Source organism: Jaculus jaculus, chromosome 1, assembly GCF_020740685.1.
Source record: "Jaculus jaculus isolate mJacJac1 chromosome 1, mJacJac1.mat.Y.cur, whole genome shotgun sequence".
Lineage (NCBI taxonomy): Eukaryota > Metazoa > Chordata > Mammalia > Rodentia > Dipodidae > Jaculus > Jaculus jaculus.
This window is the reverse complement of record NC_059102.1, coordinates 137461059-137481363: the sequence shown is the minus strand read 5'-3', so window position 1 is coordinate 137481363 and position 20305 is coordinate 137461059. Positions and strand designations below refer to the sequence as shown.

At 38.3% G+C, this 20305-nt stretch overlaps 1 pseudogene; it reads left to right on the top strand.

The window, feature by feature from the left end:
- Window positions 1-14699: 14699 nt before the first annotated feature.
- LOC123458714 lies at window positions 14700-14854 on the top strand (annotated as a pseudogene).
- Window positions 14855-20305: the final 5451 nt, after the last annotated feature.

Sequence of the window (20305 nt, the reverse complement as noted above, 5' to 3'; positions counted from 1 at the left end):
CTTTGTACTTCAAACTATATTTTATTTGACAGTTCAACTAAGGATTCTTAAGGCTTTGTCACACCTGGACACATGCTGTTCCTGTCTAAGATGAAGATAGGAAGTCAGTTATAATCTGTGGTACTTCTTCTTTTGCAGAGTTATCTTCCTCAATAATTCTTTGAAGACTTTTGCAAAGTAATTGATTTGATTTTTCCAAGATTACATACAGTGTGTACCTTAGGGCATTAATTTGTTTCATTTAAATACATTAGATGCTTGGGAAAATAACAAATGAAGTGAACATATACAACCAGTGTGGTGCACTATCCTCTTCTTGCAGGGGCAGCTGCACATCAGAGGGCTCTACACACTCAGTTTTGGGTGAATTGAAGTAGAAAGACTATTTCTCTTTCTTAATTGTGTTTTAATCATATGCCTCAAGTGTATCTAGCTCAAAAGAACAAATGGAATAAATGCTCATTCTTCTGTGAGGAAGACACAACAATAGAAGACTGTCATCAAAGAACTTTCAGACATCTGGTTAAAAGGAAAATTAGGATGATCTGTTCCAGGTTCACCTATTTTTCCTCAAATTTCTTTGTGTCATATTTTCTTACTGCTGTGTATAATTCCATTGTGTAGATATACCACATCTTCGTTATCTATTCTTCTAGTGATGGATATCTGGATTGATTCCAGCTCTTAGCTATTACGAATTGAGCCACTACAAACATGGTTGAGCAAATCTCTCTAGCCTGTGGTTTGAAGGTTTTAGGGCAGATGCCCAGTAAGGGAATAACTGGTCTGTTGGTAACTCCATAGTCAGCTTTTTCAGGAGTCTCCATATTGCTTTCCAAAGTAGTTGTACCATCCTACATTCCCACCAACAGTGGGTGAGTGTTCCTACTCCTCCACATCCTCACCAGCATTTACTTTCATTTGATTTTTTGATGTTTCCTATCCTTATTGGGGTAAGGTGGAATGTCATAGTTGTTTTAATTTGCATTTCTCTGATGATTAGGGATGATGGACATTTTCTTAAGTGTGTGTTTGCCATTTGTGTTTCTTCCTCTGTAAACTGCCTGTTCAGCTCTTTGCCCCATTTTGTGAAAGGGTGTTTGACTTCTTACTGTTTAGATTTTTGAGTTCTTTGTAGATTCTAGAGATTAGGCCTCTATCAGTTGAATAATCCACAGATATTTTCTCCCATTCTGTGGGTAATCTATTGGTTTGCTAATTGTATGCTTGTCTGTAAAAAAATTCGCCACATAGTCTCACTCATCTATAGCACCTAACCTGAATCTACCCAAGATACCTTACATACCCAGCAAGCATCTCATGGACTAGACACTAGGATGGATGGTGAGGGAGGGTAGGGCATAGAAGAGGTGGGAAACACTAATTTAGACCCTAACAGCAATGGTGCCATAAAATTCTACTTCCTAAAAGGCAGAGCAAATGGTTGAACCCTCATCAGGCTCTTATAGGAAACACCTGAACCACAAGACACTGGAGAGGGTAGAATCAATCTAACCTAAACCTTCTACATATTCCCTCCCTCCTTCTCCCTCTCCCTCTTTCTCTCTCTCTCTCTCCTCTCTAACTCTTGTACATTAGTTATATTCTTCCTCATTTTCTTATTGGGCACTGACCTGTCATTCCCATTACCAGCATGGGGCTACCATCCACAATGAGCTTTTTTTTTTTTTTTTTTCACATTTTTAAATACTTTAATTTTTTTTTTTCTTAACATTTATTTCTTTTTTTTTTTAATTTAATTTATTAGTTTTCTTTTCAGTAAATACAGGCAGTTTGGTACCATTATTTAGGCTCATCTGTGATCTGCCCCCTCCCATTAGACCCTCCTTATTATTGAAAATGGGTCGTGCATTGTGGAGTTAGCCCCCAGTTATTAGTATGATAAATGTCTCTGAAAATCATGACCCAACATGTAACTCTGACATTCTTTCCGCCCCCTCTTCCGCAAGATTTCCCTGAGCCATGTTGGGTTCATTTTTGGTCTGCTTCAGTGCTGAGGTGTTGGGGGCCTCTGAGGCTCTGGCTCTCTGATTTGGTAGGAGTTGATTTTTCTCTGCATTGATCTCCTTCCCCTTTGTGCTGGTATCCAGTTCACAGGAAAACATCACCCTTGCTTATTTCGCCAGTTGTCCTTAGTTTCAGTTGGGCCCCTTCTGAGGTATGTTGGGGCAGCTCTCTTCTTAGGATCTGCATCTATCTGGAAAAGAGAAGCAGATTCTCCAACGGAGAGTAAGTTAGCACCCAGAAAATTGAGATAACACTTACTTTTTTGATAGACAGTTTGATAGGTGTAGGCCCTCTTATACCCCGTGATTGATGGTAGCTTGATATTGTAGAGTGGGCTTGTGTTTGGGTATGGTTCTGACTTGTTTCCCACCTCCAGCTAAGGGTCTAGTACCACTGAGTGGATCAGTTAGCCAAATCAAGAGCAATTGATTCCTCACCATGGCTGTGTACCACTATTGCACTTGTGTGGGTATCACATCCAGTTAATTGTTGCTACTTAGGTTAAACAATGTGTTGCTTGGACAGATCTTGGTCACTTCCCCCAGTCGCCTATGTAGCGCCTTCTGGCACTAGACACGCTGACTGTCTGGGGACTGACTCTCTCCTGGCTTCCAGCCATGTCATTCCATTTTACGTGCCAGCTGCGTATGGAGTCTTCAGCAATAGGGTCTTACCACTGGCCTTTGGTGGGTCATCAAGTACTCTGACAGAAGTGTGTCATTGTTTTGGGAAACCTTGTAGGTTTCTCTGATCAAAAGCTCATTGTGGATTGTAGGCCCAAGCTGGAAGTGGGGGTTACAGGTCAGTGTCCACTAAGAAATTGAGGAAAAAGATAACTAATATACCAGAGTTAGAGAGGAGAGAGACAGAGGAGAGAGGGGGAGAGGGAGGGAAGGAAGATGTAGGAGATTAAGACTGACCTAAATCTCCCACAATGAGCTTTTGATCAGAGAGACCTACAAGTTTTCCTAAAAGAATGACAGATTTCTGTCAGAGTACTTGATGACCCACCAAAGGTTAGTGGTAAGACCCTATTGCTGAAGACACCATTTGCAGCTTATATGAAAAATGGAACAGCATGGCTGGAAGACAGGAAAGAATCAGTCCCCAGACAGTACACGTATCTAGTACTGGAAGGTGCTACATGGGCGACTGGGGAAAATAACCAATATCTCTCCAAGCAACTCATGGTCTAACCTACTTAGCAACAAATAACCAGTTGTGATGCCCACATAAGTACAATAGTGGCACACAGCCATGGTGGGGAACCGACTGCTCTTGATTTGGCTAACTGATCCCCTCATTGGTAAGGGACCTATAGCTGGAGCTGGGAAACAAGTCCGAATCATATCCAAACATAAACCCTCTCTCCAATATCAAGCTACCATCGATCATGGGCTACAAGAGAGCCTACACCTATTAAACTCTCTATTTAAAAAAAAGTAAGGGTTATTTCATTTGTCTTTGAACTAACTTACTCTCCTTTGGAGAATCTGCTTCATTTTTTCAGATAGATGCAGATCCTAAGGAGAGAGCCACCCCATCATATCTCAAAAGGACCCCTGCTGAAACTAAGGAAAGTTAGCAAAACAAGCAAGGGTGCTGATTTCCTGATGAACTAGATGCCAGCACAAGGGGGAAGGAGACCAATACAGAGAAAAATCAATGCCTACCAAATCAGAGAGATAGAGCCTCAGAGGCCCCCAACACCTCATCACTGAAGCAGACCAAAAATGAACCCAACATGGCTCAGGGAAATTTTTTGGAAGAGGGGATGGAAAGAATGTCAGAGCCACATGTTGGGTCATGATATGCAGAGACATTTATCGTACCAATAATTGTGGGCTAACTCCACAAGGCATGACCCATATACCTCAACAAGGAGGAGCCAATGGGGAGGGGGTAGGTCACAGATAAGCCTAATAATGGTACCAAACTGTCTGTATTTGCTGAATAGAAAACTAATTTTTAAAAAAAAAGAGAAAAAAAGGTAGAAAGTGGGGCATGGATAATATTACTCTAGAACTAATAAGGTTTCAGGTAATTCTTCATGGGTTTCTCATGAAGACCTTGGAATATATGACCTTGGAATATATGACCTTGGAATATATGACCTTGGAAGAAGACAATATGTAGAGTTAATAATCTATACACAGCATGTGGAAGGCTCTGAGTTCAATCCACATCAATAGAAACAAATAAAATAAAATCTAACCCATTGACATTTTTGGTCAGACTGACTATCCAATGAGTGCCAATGATCTTTCTGTCTCTGCAAACTTGGGCACTGGGATAGTGGGCTAGCATAGCTACACCTAGGTTTTTCTATGGGTTTTGGGGATTAAATACAGATTCTCATGCTTATACAGCAGCTGTTCTTACCCATTGAACCCTCTCATAGATCCAAGAATTTCTTTCTTACCATCATGGCCATAATATATGATCACATCTGTATTTGGAGAAAACCTGAGTAGTAATATGCCTTTGCCTCTTTGCCTTATTTTTGCGTTCAAATCAGAAGTTTAGCTATTATTAGGCAAAGTTTGTTTTCATCCTTTTTCTTCTGTTCATTTTCACTGTCTAGGGTAGGAGAAGGGAACTTTAACAAAGTGTGATGAAAAAAGTGAAGGTCATCTCTCTCTCTCTCTCTAAAGTAACTGTTAGAGGAGGCTAAGAGTGGCAATAGGAAACTTTATGTGTATGGGTGTCTATTTTAGGGGAATCATTCTCATATCATATTTCATACCATAATTGAAGATGGTTAGCCAGGCTTACTTTGTCAATTAATGAGAAAAGCAGTTTCTCAATTCCAAAATGGTATGCATATTCGGGAAGTGTTGGGAATTTCATGTAAGGTATTTAGGTAATTTGATGGGTAGATAAAGATTGATAAAAGCTTTAAAAAATCTAGAGAGCCAGATCAGTATATTTCTCAAAATGAGTTATTTACAGAAGGAAAACCAACTTCCTGAAAGCTGAAGGATATGTTAGATATCATACGATAAGTGCATTAGGAAAACTTACAAGTCTCTAGACATTGGAGGTAGTGTCTGTCTTCTAACCTCATTTCTCTTGCAAAGAATGCATCCAAAGGAAGAGAGTGTGATACAAGGTGCGGTAGCCTGTATCATATGACCTCATTTACAGAATATCACTATTTGCTTCGATGAACCACAAGTACCTATCCACAGAAGAAAATTGTGATTTCAAGAGACTAAATTATAACTTGATGGGCAGAAAAGTAGAACTGCTGGGCCTTTACATTTCTAGCATGCCTACTGTGCAACAGTCTCTGGATTAGATGTTTTGTGTATAAAATTTCACGTTATCTTTTAAACAGCCTCATATATATATATTATCTCGGATGGGTATAAAATGGTAGCCTAAGGAAACAAATTCAGCCAATGCTAAAGATAGAGATTTTAAATGAAATCTTTCTGGCTGTAAAACATTTTCCTTTTCCCTTGCCACTCTAGCATTCTTCAATTCTATTTTATTTTTCTTGAATAGAATAGAATTAGTTATATGAATTCTTCCTCCTTTGTTATTTCTATATTTGACCATATTCATATTATAAGATTAAATGCTCTGACTTAATGATACTGAGGAAGAATTATTTTCATGATAAATATGAACATCTTCCTCCATTCTGTAGTAATATTATTCTCCTTCAGTGCCACCATATGACTTCTATTCTGAGAAGATATACTTGATGAAGTCATTTTCAGATAGCAAAAATGGTTGATATAGGGCTGGAGAGATGGCTTAGCGGTTAAGCGCTTGCCTGTGAAGCCTAAGGACCCCAGTTCAAGGCTCGATTCCCCAGGACCCACGTTAGCCAGATGCACAAGGGGGCGCATGTGTCTGGAGTTCGTTTGCAGTGGCTGGAAGCCCTGGAGTGCCCATTCTTTCTCTCTTTCTCTCTCTTTCAGTCTCTCTCTCCTCCTCCTCTCTGTCACTCTCAAATAAATAAATAAATAAACAAAAAAAATTAAAAATGGTTGATATAAAAATCCATATTCATAGCACACTATGGGAGGTTATCTTCCCTCATTGATGTCAGTAGGATTCTAATATCCAATTGGCATTTGACAAATTCTTGCAAATTGTTTTGAAACCTGGCCTACCTTTAGGATTTTGTCATGATAAACGTAGGCCTTGTGAATGCTGTAATCAGAGAGAAGTACAAAGTGCCTCAATTTCCATTGTATAATTAGATATTGAATTTTAAATCATCCATCCAGATATTGTATGCCTTTTGTTGTTGAAGCATTTGTTATTGTCCTTTTATATGTTTATATTCTGATAACTTCAGAGAATCTCTGCTACATGAAAGTTGTGTTTTGTTTAAAGAAGGAACAGAATCCTGTTCCTCCCAGAATTGTTCAGGCCATCTTATCTTTTCTTGTCCTCTTGTTCTAATGTCAACTTTTAATTGAGATATTAAGGTCCCTTAAAACTCTGAGTGGCAAATTTAAACAAGATTCCTCCATGGACCTGGGAATTAGCAGTATTTCTGAGTTGCGGTTGATCCAATTATCTATGCTGGAAACTCTAGAGAGAAGAAATTTTCCAAACTCTGACGTTATGTCCAGTATTCTCCTTTTGTTAAAAACAAACATTTCTAAGTTATAAGCTCTTAGTTCAACTTGATAGTGTAATTGAGGGAAGAAAAGGGAAGTGTCCATGTAGAAGCTGAAGTGAAGTGTGACATCTTATAGCAACAGAGCCCTTCTCTATATGTGCTCAATCAGTTAAAAGGTGGCTTTGCTGTTATGTTTCAAATTTCCTGGGAATTTGTGACCCTTTTACTTTAGTTTTATCACAAGCTTCCTTGTATAACATGCCAGAAACTTTGAGCCTGAAAGCAAGCAGGTTGCCCCTCTTTAGAGTTAGTATAATTGAAGGGGAGCTGTAGGTAGGGTACTCAAAATTAACATGAACAGGGAGATGGATCTTACCCTTGTAATTCTGGCTTAATTATTTCCAAACTTAGGGAGTTTTTCTTATGTTTCCAATATAGAATCACAATAATTTATTATTATTGCCCTTGATTTATTCAGTTTTACTCATTCCTATAATTGAAAGGGGAATATGAGTATAATATTGACCCGAGAGCTCTTTAAGCAAATGGTATACATACATTAGGATTATTGACTCCAAGCTTACTATGAAAAGATAAGAAAAGAGAAAATCATTGAACTGATCTACCAGAATATCACAGATTAGACATGGGAATAAAGAGGAACCTCTTGATTCTACTAGCGGAAAAATGTTAATACTACACACACACACACACACACACACACACACACACACACACACACAGATATGAATGAATTACTGAGAAAAATAGAATAAGTACTGATAAATTGAATGACTTCTATAGGATATGGTATCTTTTTAAACGATAGTTTCTTATATGCTGATAGAGAAAGGAAAAGTGATGTGTGTACATATGTGATTTTTTTTTTTTTTTTGCTTTTCAAACTGTATTTCAACATAACCCTGCGTAAGAAATACACTCATATTGGTTAATAGAATACAATTAAGTTTAACTTACCCTACATAATCTTGACCAGAAACTTGGTACATGGTTTATGATTAAAAATCAAAAACTGCAATCTGTTTTTTTTTTTTTTAAATCTATTACAATTGTATAAAAGATCCTCCATCAGGGCTGGAGAGATGGCTTAGCGGTTAAGCACTTGCCTGTGAAGCCTAAGGACCCTGGTTCGAGGCTCGGTTCCCCAGGTCCCACATTAGCCAGATGCACAAGGGAGCACACACGTCTGGAGTTCGTTTGCAGAGGCTGGAAGCCCTGGTGCACCCATTCTCTCTCTCTCCCTCTATCTGTCTTTCTCTCTGTGTCTGTCACTCTCAAATAAATAAATAAAAATTTAAAAAAAAAAAAGATCCTCCATCAAATGCTGCCAAAGATGCAACAAGAACCTTGAGAAATAGACCTTTGGTTTGCCTCAGAAAAGTAACACATATTACACTGTAAAAGTTTATAAAATTGGAGCAAAAACATTATTGTAATGTTACAATACCAGTTTAAAAGTTCAGTAGCCAATGAGTGTGCAAGGAGGTAGGGGATGCCTATGTATACTTATGGGACTGTAAAAAGCTATCTGGTCTAGTTAATATTACTTGTAGATTGTAAATCTACCCAAATAGAGATCCTGACACTATCAGCTCGCAGCACATATGTAATTTTTCTTAAAGAACTTATATTCATCTCTTAGGAACTTGATTTGTAAACAGTGGAATAGCTAATTGATGTTGGAAGACAAATGACTTCTTATGAAGAACAAACATGGGAAATCAACATAACACCAGTTCTTCAACATACAAGTTATTTCTGACCCAGCTTGAGTCTTTTATGGCTGCTTTGGACTGTTTCGTTTTCAATCTGTTTTCCTGCTGCCATTTGTCTCTTCATTAAGTATCTTTCTCTCATCCCTACCCATTCCTACCAAATTTACTTCTTCATCTCATTTCCAGGGTTATTAATACTGACTTTATATTTGAGATAGTAACACTGGTGTAAAGGTTATCTATGTCTAGGTTCCATTTCTGTTATGGTAGAACATGTGCCCCATAGATATTCTCCTATAGTGGGAAGTTTTCATACACAACATATAACCATTCATATTCTCCCGAGTGGTCAAATGGCATGTAGCAAATTAAGGGACTTTTATTCAAATAAAATACACAAAATTTAGATACAATAATAAAAGTTTATATTATATTAGAAGCAAGTCAGACCTGCTTTATCTCACTCCTAACTCAGTGAGATAAACCAGGACTAGAAAAAGGTGTAGTTAAGACCAGGGGCTTCCAAACCTGCTCCAAACTCCTAGTATATCAGTTGTCCTCACAGGAAAGAGAAGATGCTAACATTTCTCATACTGTTCCCACATAACTTTTATCAGGCTACCATATGGATAAATACTATCAAATTTAAATGTGCTTTTTTTTTCTTTCCAGCCCCACTAATGAGGTAGAGGTCCATCATAACCACTAAGAATACCAATAGTCTAATCACCCATTATCTCAGCTGGTTAGGCAGTTGTTCCAGACTTAAACAGGTAAGTTAAGAAAGCCCAAGGCTGCTGCCATCCTTATCCACTGATCACTTAGGTCTCAAATAAAGGTTACACTGAGAGATAAGAGAATGAGAACCTGGCCCAAGAATGTCTTTCCTCAGCAATTTGACACAAACAAGCTAATGATAGAGAATGGACATACTACCTCCAAGTGTTCAAGCCCAGCCTTCTTAAGTTTGACTCAGTTATAATGTAGTCTTTGACTTCACAGTAACAATAGTATTGATGGTGGAATGATTTTCGGGGGTCAGAACTAAAGGATCTACTCTCTTATCCATATGTATTTTTGATCGCCCATTTTGACTTTGTACATTTTCAGGTATTGATAATAAAAATGCAGATAGATGTCTTAATTTAGCCAAAGTTTCCCTCTTTGTGCTTCTCATCTCATCATCCCATTAACTTTGTATAAGTAGGCTCTCTGACTGCATGGAGTTGACTTGTTCCTACCATGGTTTGCATGGGCTTGAACTAAATCTGTAAGTGAGACCTAGTTAGGCTGGCTAAAGTCTCCATTTTAGTGCACAGATCATACTTCAAGTATTCTCTAGCGTTTTTCTTCCTATTGATGGCAAGGAGAAGTGCAGATATTTCTTTGCATCTGATACTATTGTAGATGCTGAACCTTAGTCTCTTGTGTCCACCTGATGGACAAAGCAGTTTGATATGCAGAATTTCAACTCAACCATTGCCTCTTGTGTAAAGAGTGATGGAAGGTGAGCTTAAAGATGCTGTAGATCAGCATGGAGCTATCTGCAACCATATGCTGCCCCTCAGCTTGGCCATATGGTTCTGGGGCTAATTGTAAACTCCCTTTTCAGCATATTTAAAGGTTAGGGATTTTGAGGCCTAAACTACCTCCATAGAAGCCAGGATCCCAGAGCAAAAGAAACATTTTTACAAAGCCAATCCTCTGGCATGTGTTCTCCAGATGGGCTAGGGCAGAGGCAGACACAAAGGCTTCTGACCAGTGGAATAGAAGTAAATGCCAGAAGGGAGGGCTTATGGGTACAGTCCTAACTGTGGATCCCCAGAGCACCTAGAAAAAGAAATAGTGTAAAAAATCAATTGTTTACATAATGTAGATGTCTTCTTTTAGTTTCAACATGTTGTTCTTCACATTTTCCTCCATTATACCATTAAATCATATTATTTTTTTGTGGCAGTTGCATTGCCTTGTGACTTTTTCTAGTATTAAAAAAGTATTGTGCTATAAAGTTCATTAATTTCTTCCCTCTCTTCTTCTTTCCCCCCTCTTTCCCTTCTAAAATCCTTCTAAAATGCTTCTAAAATCCTTCCTTCTCACTTGCCTCTTTCTACACAGTGATGTCTATTACAACAGTGACATCCTATGTACATCATATATATGAGAAGAATAACTTATTGTCCTGGTGGAATTCCAGACTGTAGGGGATAAAGGTCATGTTAAATACCATTCCACACAGACCAGTATTCATAATAGCTAGAACAATATTTTTAGAGTAAAATAAAATCACTTTGACTTATGGAGCATATGGATATAGGAGCAAAGTCATATTTAAGAAGCAAGCAGGCAAGACTGTGTGGAGAAGCTCTACTTTGAGCCCTAGAAGGCAAGTTTGGCCTCTTCCTCTGTCCCCAAGAACCTTAAATCACCACTTCTTTTCCAAACTTAGTAAATACAGCCCTACTTAAGGTGACTTCCTCCTTTAATATTTGAAACTGGTCACATGGAATTTACCTTTACTATAGGAAATAAGTGGAGTTCCATTAGTCATTGGCATTGCATCTTTTTAAGTCATGATGTCTCCAAATCACTAAAATATTACAATTATTGGAACATCATTGGGGTAGGGAGATGGCTCAGAGGGTAAGACACTTACTGAATAAGCATGAGGACCTGCGTTCAATCCAAGTATTTCATATCTTCCTCTGGCCTTTGAATACATGTTCATGAGGTGCATGCATCTGTACATATATATGCCTGTACCACGCATGGAGGGAAGAAAGGAAAAGTAAACTGATAAAGAATAAAGTGTAATCGGATTTGTACTTTGGGTGGTAATATCACACCTGCAGTGAGAAATCTTATGGTGGTGTCAATCAAGTTACAATAGGGCTGGAAAGATGGCGAGCAGTTACAGGTACTTGCTTGCAGAGTATAATGGCTCAGGTTAGATTTGCCAGTGCCCACATAAAGCCAGATGTACAAAGGGGTGCACATAACTTGAGCTTATTTAAAATGAAAAACATGATCCTGGTACACCCATTCTCACTTTCTCACTCTCTCTCTCCCTCCCATAAATAAAGAAGTATAGTAATATATGTAATAAACATAATTGTTTATTTTTCTTTAGCACGTATAACACAGAAAGCAACTAATACTTACAAGCTTAAGTGGTTTGTTTGAAGTCCCACAAATAATATGTGATGGGGAGAATATTTGAAGCAAGGACTCCATCCAGTGCATGAACCCATGTTTTAGCTATTACTTCATATCACGTCACTGATCTTATTCCTTTAGTGACCCTTTCCTTGTATTTTACAGGCCCCTTTCCAAAGGTAGACATTTACCTATATTGCTATTCTATCATCCTCTTTTTAGGACTTATAAATCCCCCATTCTGTGCTGGAGAGATGGCTCAGTGGTTAAAAGTGATTGTTAGAAAACCTGAGAACCTGGGATCAGTTCCCCATTATCCACATAAAGCCAGATGCACAAAGTGGTGCATGCATTTAGGGTTCTTTTACAGGAGCATGGTGCCTTGGTACACCTATTCTCTCCCTCTAAAAATTAATAAAATGTTTTTTAAAGGAAGGTATTCCTCCTTTCATACTCATCAATTTCAAACTAAGGAAATAGTTAACAATGAATGTTAAATTCTATTTTTTAATAAAGTTCCTGGACATTAAAAGAAAGTATAAGAAAGGGTCAAAGGTCTGTGGGATTTAGAATTAGCACATGAAAAATGTTGTTTGGAGGTTGCTATGTTTTAATCATGGCTTGGGTATGCCATTAAATGAGATGCATGCTGAAGTTTAAACCTCAATGTGAGGGACTGGGAGGGTAAACTATAGTGTTTATAGGAGGTGGTGTTTTGAGAAGAAATAGGGCAGATAAGTTCCCTAAAATTGAATCCTGGTAGTTTTAGAGGAGGAAGAGTATCTGTGTGAGTAGTTACTGTGCCCGCAGAAGGCTATCTCCATACTGGCTGATTGATTTTGGGTCTGCAGAAGCATGAACTACCATAAACTTATTTTCTTTCCAGCTCATGTTGTCTGAGGGATTGTGGTATTGGCAACAACAACAAAAAAAAAGACTAATGCAGAGTTAAATAATTTCTATGACAGAAGGATTCACCCATAAGTCAATCTCTGGCAATAACTAGGATAAAGTTGAGAACCTAGGAGGTCAAGGGAATCCGTTACTTCATTGAGGATATTGCCTGAGTCCTTGGAATGCTTTATACCCTGTATGAATTGAATTTTATCTCTTAATCCTCAATGGAAGCTTTTATTTGATACTTTTTACTGTTCCATGTATTGTTTCCCAATTTTCATATTTCCCACTATTTTGTAGTCTGATCCCCTCCTAATTCTGACCTCCGTTAGTGGGAAAGCTAGCATAAAAGGACAGTCATTCATGGAATTAAGCAGCATCTTGACTGATGATGCAACTTACTCATGTACATATAACTTTACTTGAAAAGTACTTTAAATAACCTCAAGTTACCTAATCATAAGCTGACCACAGTGACACAATATGTCAATTTATAATGACCAGTCTGCCATGCAATTGCATAAGAGAGAAGCTCAAGGCATTTTATCATTAGCTACTTTCTAGAAAATGAGTGAATATACCTTTTACATTTCTCTTTTTGTGTAAGAAGCTGCACAAAACAGGAGAAAAACAACTGACCAGAAGTCAAAATCATAAATAATATAAACATTCTTTTATTCTCAGTTTCTTGTGCATTGATTATATATAGATTGAAAAATAGCCATTAGGGCTTGAAATAGGAATGTAGCAAACACAGACTATCTTGTCTTTTATCTTAGCTGATATTTGAAATTAATTATAAATAGGTACTTATTTCCCAAAGTGATCATAATCACTTATATGTGATATATGCATGTTGAATTCCTTCAAGGTACTGGGAGTGTGCAGAAATAGGCTTGATTCAGCTGCTGCCATTAAGGATCTAAAATCCTGGTGGGAAAAGGTGACTATTTGTCTCTCTTGAGCATGAGGGATGCTTGACTGTGTGAATCTTTTCTCTTGCATGTATATTGTGTGAATATGCTGGCAAAGGCCGTAAGTCAATGCCAGGTGTCTTCCTCAGTCACTCTCCACCTCATTCTTTGAGATAGGATCTCTCAGTGAATCTATAGCTTCCTGACTCCAATAAACTAGCTGGTCAAGGAGTCCCAGGGAGTCCCTGTCTCCACCTCTAAAGTGTTAGGATTACAGGTGAGTGCTGCCACAACCAGCATTTTATGTGAGGCCTGGGGATCCAAACTTAGATCATATCCTCATACTTCTGTGGCAAGAATTTTAGCCACTGAGCATATAGCACGCCTGTATGAACCTTAAGGTTTGGGTGATGACTGTCACCTGGGGAGGCTAAGATTTGTTAATAAAATGCAAAGCCTCAGCATAAACCTTTATGTACCACAGAAGTATTGAGTCATGACAATTTGCTATTAGACTGAACATCAGTATCTGATGAGTTGCATGAGCCAAATGTTGGGAAATTGCATAGTCTACTAGAGCCAATTTAAAATATGCAATAATGAGGTCATGTTTTAGGCAGTCCTTAGGAAATATTTTTCCTCAGTTTAAACATATTTTTTAGTTTGGAAAAAAAAAACCTTTTTTTCTTTTTAAACAAACTGTTACTCATTCAATATAATATACTACTGATTATAAGGAATACCTTTATTTGCTGCTATGAACATTTACAAGCCTTGTCAATTATAATTGTGATTCATGGTCAATTATGAGAACCTTTGGGAGCTTAGAGGTGTGTAGATATGATATACCTCTTTCTCTATCTGTCACTTTCAAATAAATAAATAAACATAAAAAATTGTTTATGTTTATTGATTTATTTGAGAACACAGACCGAGAGAGAAAGAGGCAGATAGAGAGAGAGAATGGGCAGCCAGGGCCTTCAACCACTGCCAACGAACTCCAAATGTGTGTGTTCCCTTGTGCATCTGCCTAAAGTGGGTCCTGGGGAATTGGGCCTTGAACCCGTGTCCTTAGGCTTCACAGGCAAGCGCTTAACTGCTAAGCCATCTCTCCAGCCTAAGAACAACAACAACAAAATTAAAATAAAATAAATGTGAAACTTAGAAAGCTAGATAGTTGGCAAGAATCTACTAGTTTGTAAAACATACCAATCATAGGGACTCTTTCTTCTCTGTTCCAGACTATATTGTAATTATTCACTCATTATTTTCTTTTAATCACCATGGAATACAAATTATAAACTGTAAGACTGTGTAAAAATGCACTATTGAGTCTTCTCACTTCCTCTGCCATTATGGCTTGTTGCATTTCCCTAATTTCTTGCCATGTTATCTCACAAGACTCTCAAAATCAAGCCATTCCTTGCCACAAAACAAAAGCAAAACTGCCCCATCCCCCAGTGGAATCAGATGAAAACTGTAACAAAGTTAGGTACAACTCCAAGAGAAGAGACTGTAGTGGAACCAAGCTGGGTCTGTAAGGATCTGCACACTGGTACAGCTATTCATGCTGAATCTTAGTCAACAATTTATTTACCAAACAGAGCCAATAATACTTGCACTGAGGAGGTTTCTGCATGTTAAATTGGAATTTGATTTTAGTTTTCATCTGATCAACATGGATGTGTTGGTCCAAAACTAAATATGTATATTTACATACATATACAGCACTGTGTGGTGGACACTGACAAGTGTCACTGTGTGTATGTTTTTGCATGTGTTTGTAGCACATGCACTAGTGACTGAGCTTGCACACATGTGTACTAGAGTACGGCTCAACATTTGAATGTTAGGAGAGAATTATAATTGATTATGTGGCATTAAGACAAGTTCTGTCCAAGAGCTAATGTACAAATATAATATTAATATAAATATTAATATCTCATGAGACATAATCTAGATGTTCTCCTTTAACTCTTTCTCATTTTGACCATTTAGGAGGAACATCCTTTCAAAACATAACAAGAATGAATATATGTACATTACAGGCTTGTATTGCTTCATTTATGTGTTGTATCTTATTACTGGGATCTAGCTATATTGGTCCTTAAATTCTTAAAAGCACAGTTGATTTCTCCTTATGGTGTGTGTGTATGTGTGTGTGTGTGTGTGTGTGTGTGTGTGTGTGTGTGTGTGTGTGTGTGTTGGGGTCAGGCAGTTTCAGATCTAGAAAATAGCCTTGGAAATATATTATTAGTTTAGTATTAAGTATTATAATTTGTACTTCAGGGAAATGGCTTTGGTTATAGGGTGCAGGATGGCTGGGAGAATTGAAACTTTGGAAGATGTAAACTGGCACTCTGGAAGATATGCTGCAGTACACTGTACTGACTCAGAAAACAGGGCATAGTCAATGATGGTGCAAATAGAAATGAGGCTATATTTGTAATTATTCAGACTTGGGATTTTTTAATATATGGAGAGGCCAATAGATTAGGAGACTTTTAACACTGAAAAGATAGATTATTTACTCTTGGTATTTAGAGGAGGAAGGACATACTCTGACCAGTAAGGTGGCAAGCGAACAAGAGGAAAGCACGGGCATGCTTCTATAGTAATGTCAACTCTAGGTGGCTGTAGATGGACTACTATGAATTATAGTGAAGGGCTCTATGGCAGGAGATATATCTTGGTACCTAGCACAAGGATTTGTGTAGATCAGAGAGAAGCAGTATTAACTTCTTGGTTATAAGAGACAGATAATGTCGTTTAGACTGGGCTCTGGATTCCTAAGTTAGCACACACATCAGGTAAGTCACTGATTATGTCCTGGAGCTAACTAGCCCTGGGAAGGACAGCATTTCCCTAGCCTAGTGAGGAACCAGATGACAGAACATAAAGAATATAGTTGCCCTCAACTTATGAGTTTATTTTTGAATTGTTGCACTTTACCATGACACTAAACAATACACATTTTGTAAAAACAATAATTGAAATTTAGAGTTCTGATCATTTCAAAAGGTCACATGGAGGATCCAGTTTGCCTTAATGCACATGCTCCTGAAATCATTTTAGGCTGAATCACCCCTGATGTTCTGATCCAAGATATATCTAAGAATATATTTGAATAGGTACTGTGCATGAATAATGGTCACAAAAGGGAGGATAAAATTAGTTAATTGTTTGGAACCAGATGTACATACAGCTCTAGCTCAGTACAAGCTCCAGGTTGCCAACAGGATAAATACGTGGTTTAGGAGAAGGGTGTGTTCATTGCGCAAACCGAACAGTGTTCCAGGTGGCTAAATCATTCCCTATGCTTACCTGCCTCACTATCAAATATCAAAGGTCAGCAACAGTACTCAGCAGAACACTGTTTGGTTTCCTTCAAGATCACATGGTTGGATGGGAACTGTGGATTTCTCCCTGTCAAGCATTATGGGGGAATGCCTCACTTCATTTTGAGGAACTTCCATACTGATTTCCGTAGTAGTTATACAAGTTTGCACTCCACCAACAGTGGATGAAACTTCCTCTTGCCCCACACCCTGGCTAGCATTTATTTATTTATTTTTTTCTTGATGATACCCAATCTGACCAGAATGAAAAGGAATCTTAAACTAGTTTTAATTTTCATTTCACTAATGCCTAAAGATGTTAAACATCTTCATATTTATTGGCCATTTGCATTTCTTCCTTTAAAAAATCTCTGTGCTCAGTTCCCTCTCCCATTTGTTGAGTGGGTTAATTTTTTACTGCTTAGTTTTTTTGAGTTCTATATATATTCTAGATATTAAAACTCTATTGGGTATATAGCTAGAAAAAAATTTTCTTCCATTCTGTCAGTTGTCTATTGATTCTGTTGATGGTTTGCTTAGTGATGCAATATTATTTTTAGTTTCATTAAATTCCAATGGTTTAGTATTTGTTGATTCTCTGGGCTAATGGCGCTTTAGTATTTTCTTATGCCTACATCTTGTTGTGTTCTCCTTACTTTTGTTTAAATCATTTCACAGTTTCAGGTCTTATATTCAGACAAAAACAATAAGACAATCTCTTAACTGTGATTCCTATAAAATCAAATTGCAAGCTGTATACTTTCAAAACGTAATAAATTACACAAAGTAATCATTCCCATTTCAAAAGGTAAGGAAAGATTGCACTAACATATGATGGCAAACCAGCAGGACAAATATCAAATACTATAGCTCCACATCTGGAATCTGAGAACTGTGAGACAATCCTCTTGGTTTTAAAGGTTTGGGCATCTTTCTGCACCTTCTGCTGTAGTACTTTCTTTCTGGGAAAAACATAGGCAATGAGGTTCACATTCAAGCCACCCCATAATATTTGAAGGAGAACCCCCTATTTGCCATGTAATCCTATGTTCAATAGGTGTGCATATGATTACAATCAGATCTATCATGGGAAGAGACAATAAGGAAAATGCTATGAACCTAAACCTATTAAACCGAATACCACCCAGTCACTCCTATAGCAACCAGACTATCATCCCCTAAAGTTTTATGAGGACAAGTCCCATAGAATAATAAAGGCCATTTGAGTTCTTTCCAGTTGAGTTTCCTAGTGCTCTCTGACAGCATAATCAATCATATGCCATCAGATTTTTCTTAATAAATTATGTTGTTAATTTGTGTGCCTGTCTTTAATTCTTTGAGTAAAATACTGATAACTTGGAAATATCCAAAGAAGACTGGTAACAGTGGGTTACATGCTAAATTCATTTCCCACTTACAACAAATTCACCCTCTAATGGGTTTAGTAGGATGTAACATGTAACATAATTGTAAATGGAGTACATGGTATGTAGAAAATAATATAGTTAGCATGTGTTGTTGTTTTTTTTTCTGTGTAAGAAATGAAGAAATCAGACTTCCATCTTGGATTTATATGTGAGATATTTGCATGGGAGGAAAATCTCATTGATTTAGCAGAGAACTAAACTTTATCAAACATCTACTCAGTGCCAGGAACTGGTTCAAGATCCTTACACAAATATCCTCAAGTCATCATAAAAGCATAGTCCCTCCAGATGGACTGTTTAGCTTAATTTTGCAGGTCTGCTGTAATCTGTTTCCTTCAAGCACAGACATAAATATACCGGATTTGAGGAGCTTGTGGGATACCTGGGTGAGATTATCTAGTATCCCATACCAATAATGTACCAATTTAAACTGTTGATATGCAACAGAAATTTACATTAAACTTGCCCTCCTCCCTGACATTGTCCCACAAATTTTGTTACTGCCAGCTCCTTGAATCCTATGGCTAAAAGCCATTGAGGTGTTATCTTCACTTTATGCACATTTTTAATAATCATCATAGCAATAGCGTATGGGCAATCATGGGAATCCGTGCAGCAGACTAGACACTATTTTTGTAAATTAGCTAAATTAAATCATGGAAGACTAATTTGGTCATTTTCAATAATTTTTCAGAAAAGGATTTCATTTTATTCAAGAAACTGCAAACAGAAAACGAGACAAATAACCATAGGCTGGAACAAGAGAAGAAGGTGGCACTGTATCTTTCATGGTCTATGTGGGTCACCCTTCTCACTTTGCTATAAATCCAAGGGACTTGGCTCCTCCCTCTCTGGAACCTGGGTTGTCAGTAACCCAACTTCTGTGTCCCAACCCCCTTTCATATCTGCAGGACACCATGCAGGCAGAGCATGGAATGAGGATAAGTGTTTGGCCACAATAAAAACAATCATGGTTTTCTAAGAATGGACACTGAACAAAAACAACAGAACTGTCCAATGTAGTTTGTGCACAGAAGAAAAGATAGGACCAGCACGTTGGGGGGCAGGGTTAGAAGGAGGGAACAGAGATAGCCTTTTATTATTAGTGCCCCAATGGAGGAGGGCAAGCCTAGGTTGAAAGCAGGGAGGTATGGCACACGCTGGGCCTTCCACAGGGAACAGAGGGGACAGTTGGTGACTGACTGTCACAGGAGTCAGTACCAAATCCCCAGAAAAGAGAAAGGAAGGCAGCTGAGGCCTCAACCTACTCACTAGTTCCTATACCTCAAAGTTAGTCCTGCACTAGGTAAAGTCAGAGGAACTGGGTGAGACCCCCCACTGGCTGACAGTTTAGTTGGACCATCCAGGGTCTATGCATCCCCTTCACTGCTGCTGCATGTTGTATAGCCAAGTGGTGCCTATCAGAATGAGATGGGTGCTCCCAGGCACCAAGGCCAGGGCAACATCAGGGCATAGATGAGAACCCCAAACCACTATCCCAGATGGCAGTGTCTCTAAGGGAGGGACAGTAGGTGCAGGCTGAGGCTATGTGGGGCATTAGCCTAGTATGGGAAGAGGCAAGTGTGGTGGGGTTAGTGGGGGACACTGGAGCTGACATTTCCAATGTAGAACAGACCCTTGCAACTGGTGTGCTGTAGTATGTGGAGGGACAGAGAATAAGTACGGTGGAGGAAGGGAGTGGTTAGTCCCTAACGGCTCCTTGCTGCCACTCTCAGTGTAGTTCAGCCCCTGGGAGGCACCGCCCCTCCTCCAAGGTCTCTTGCAAGAGACTTCTTTCCTCTTCAGTTTCATGGGTATGTCCCTTGACCTTCATGGAGCTGTGGTGGTTTCTGGGTCTTGGCAGTGCCCTTGTTTTTGCTTCTCTTTGGCCAGCTGGGAGGTCACTTGAGTGTTGGCAACTTCAATGCTCAGAAAACGAAGGCTTTAGCTTGTGCAATTTGATTATCATCACATAGTTTTATTTTTATAAATGCTTTACATATGATTTGGTAGTGTTTCAGAAACACATTTAACTTTTATATTTATAGATCAAAAATTAAATCTTAATATACCTTGAAAATTGTGATTTGTTCATAAATTACCCAAACTGGGTTTGAACATCAGTATATGTGATTCTGAATCCAGAATCCTGTTAGTGGCCCTCCTGCTTTTCTGTTTTCCTATAAGTTTTCAGTTTCATACATGTGAAGTTTTGACAAGAAATGTT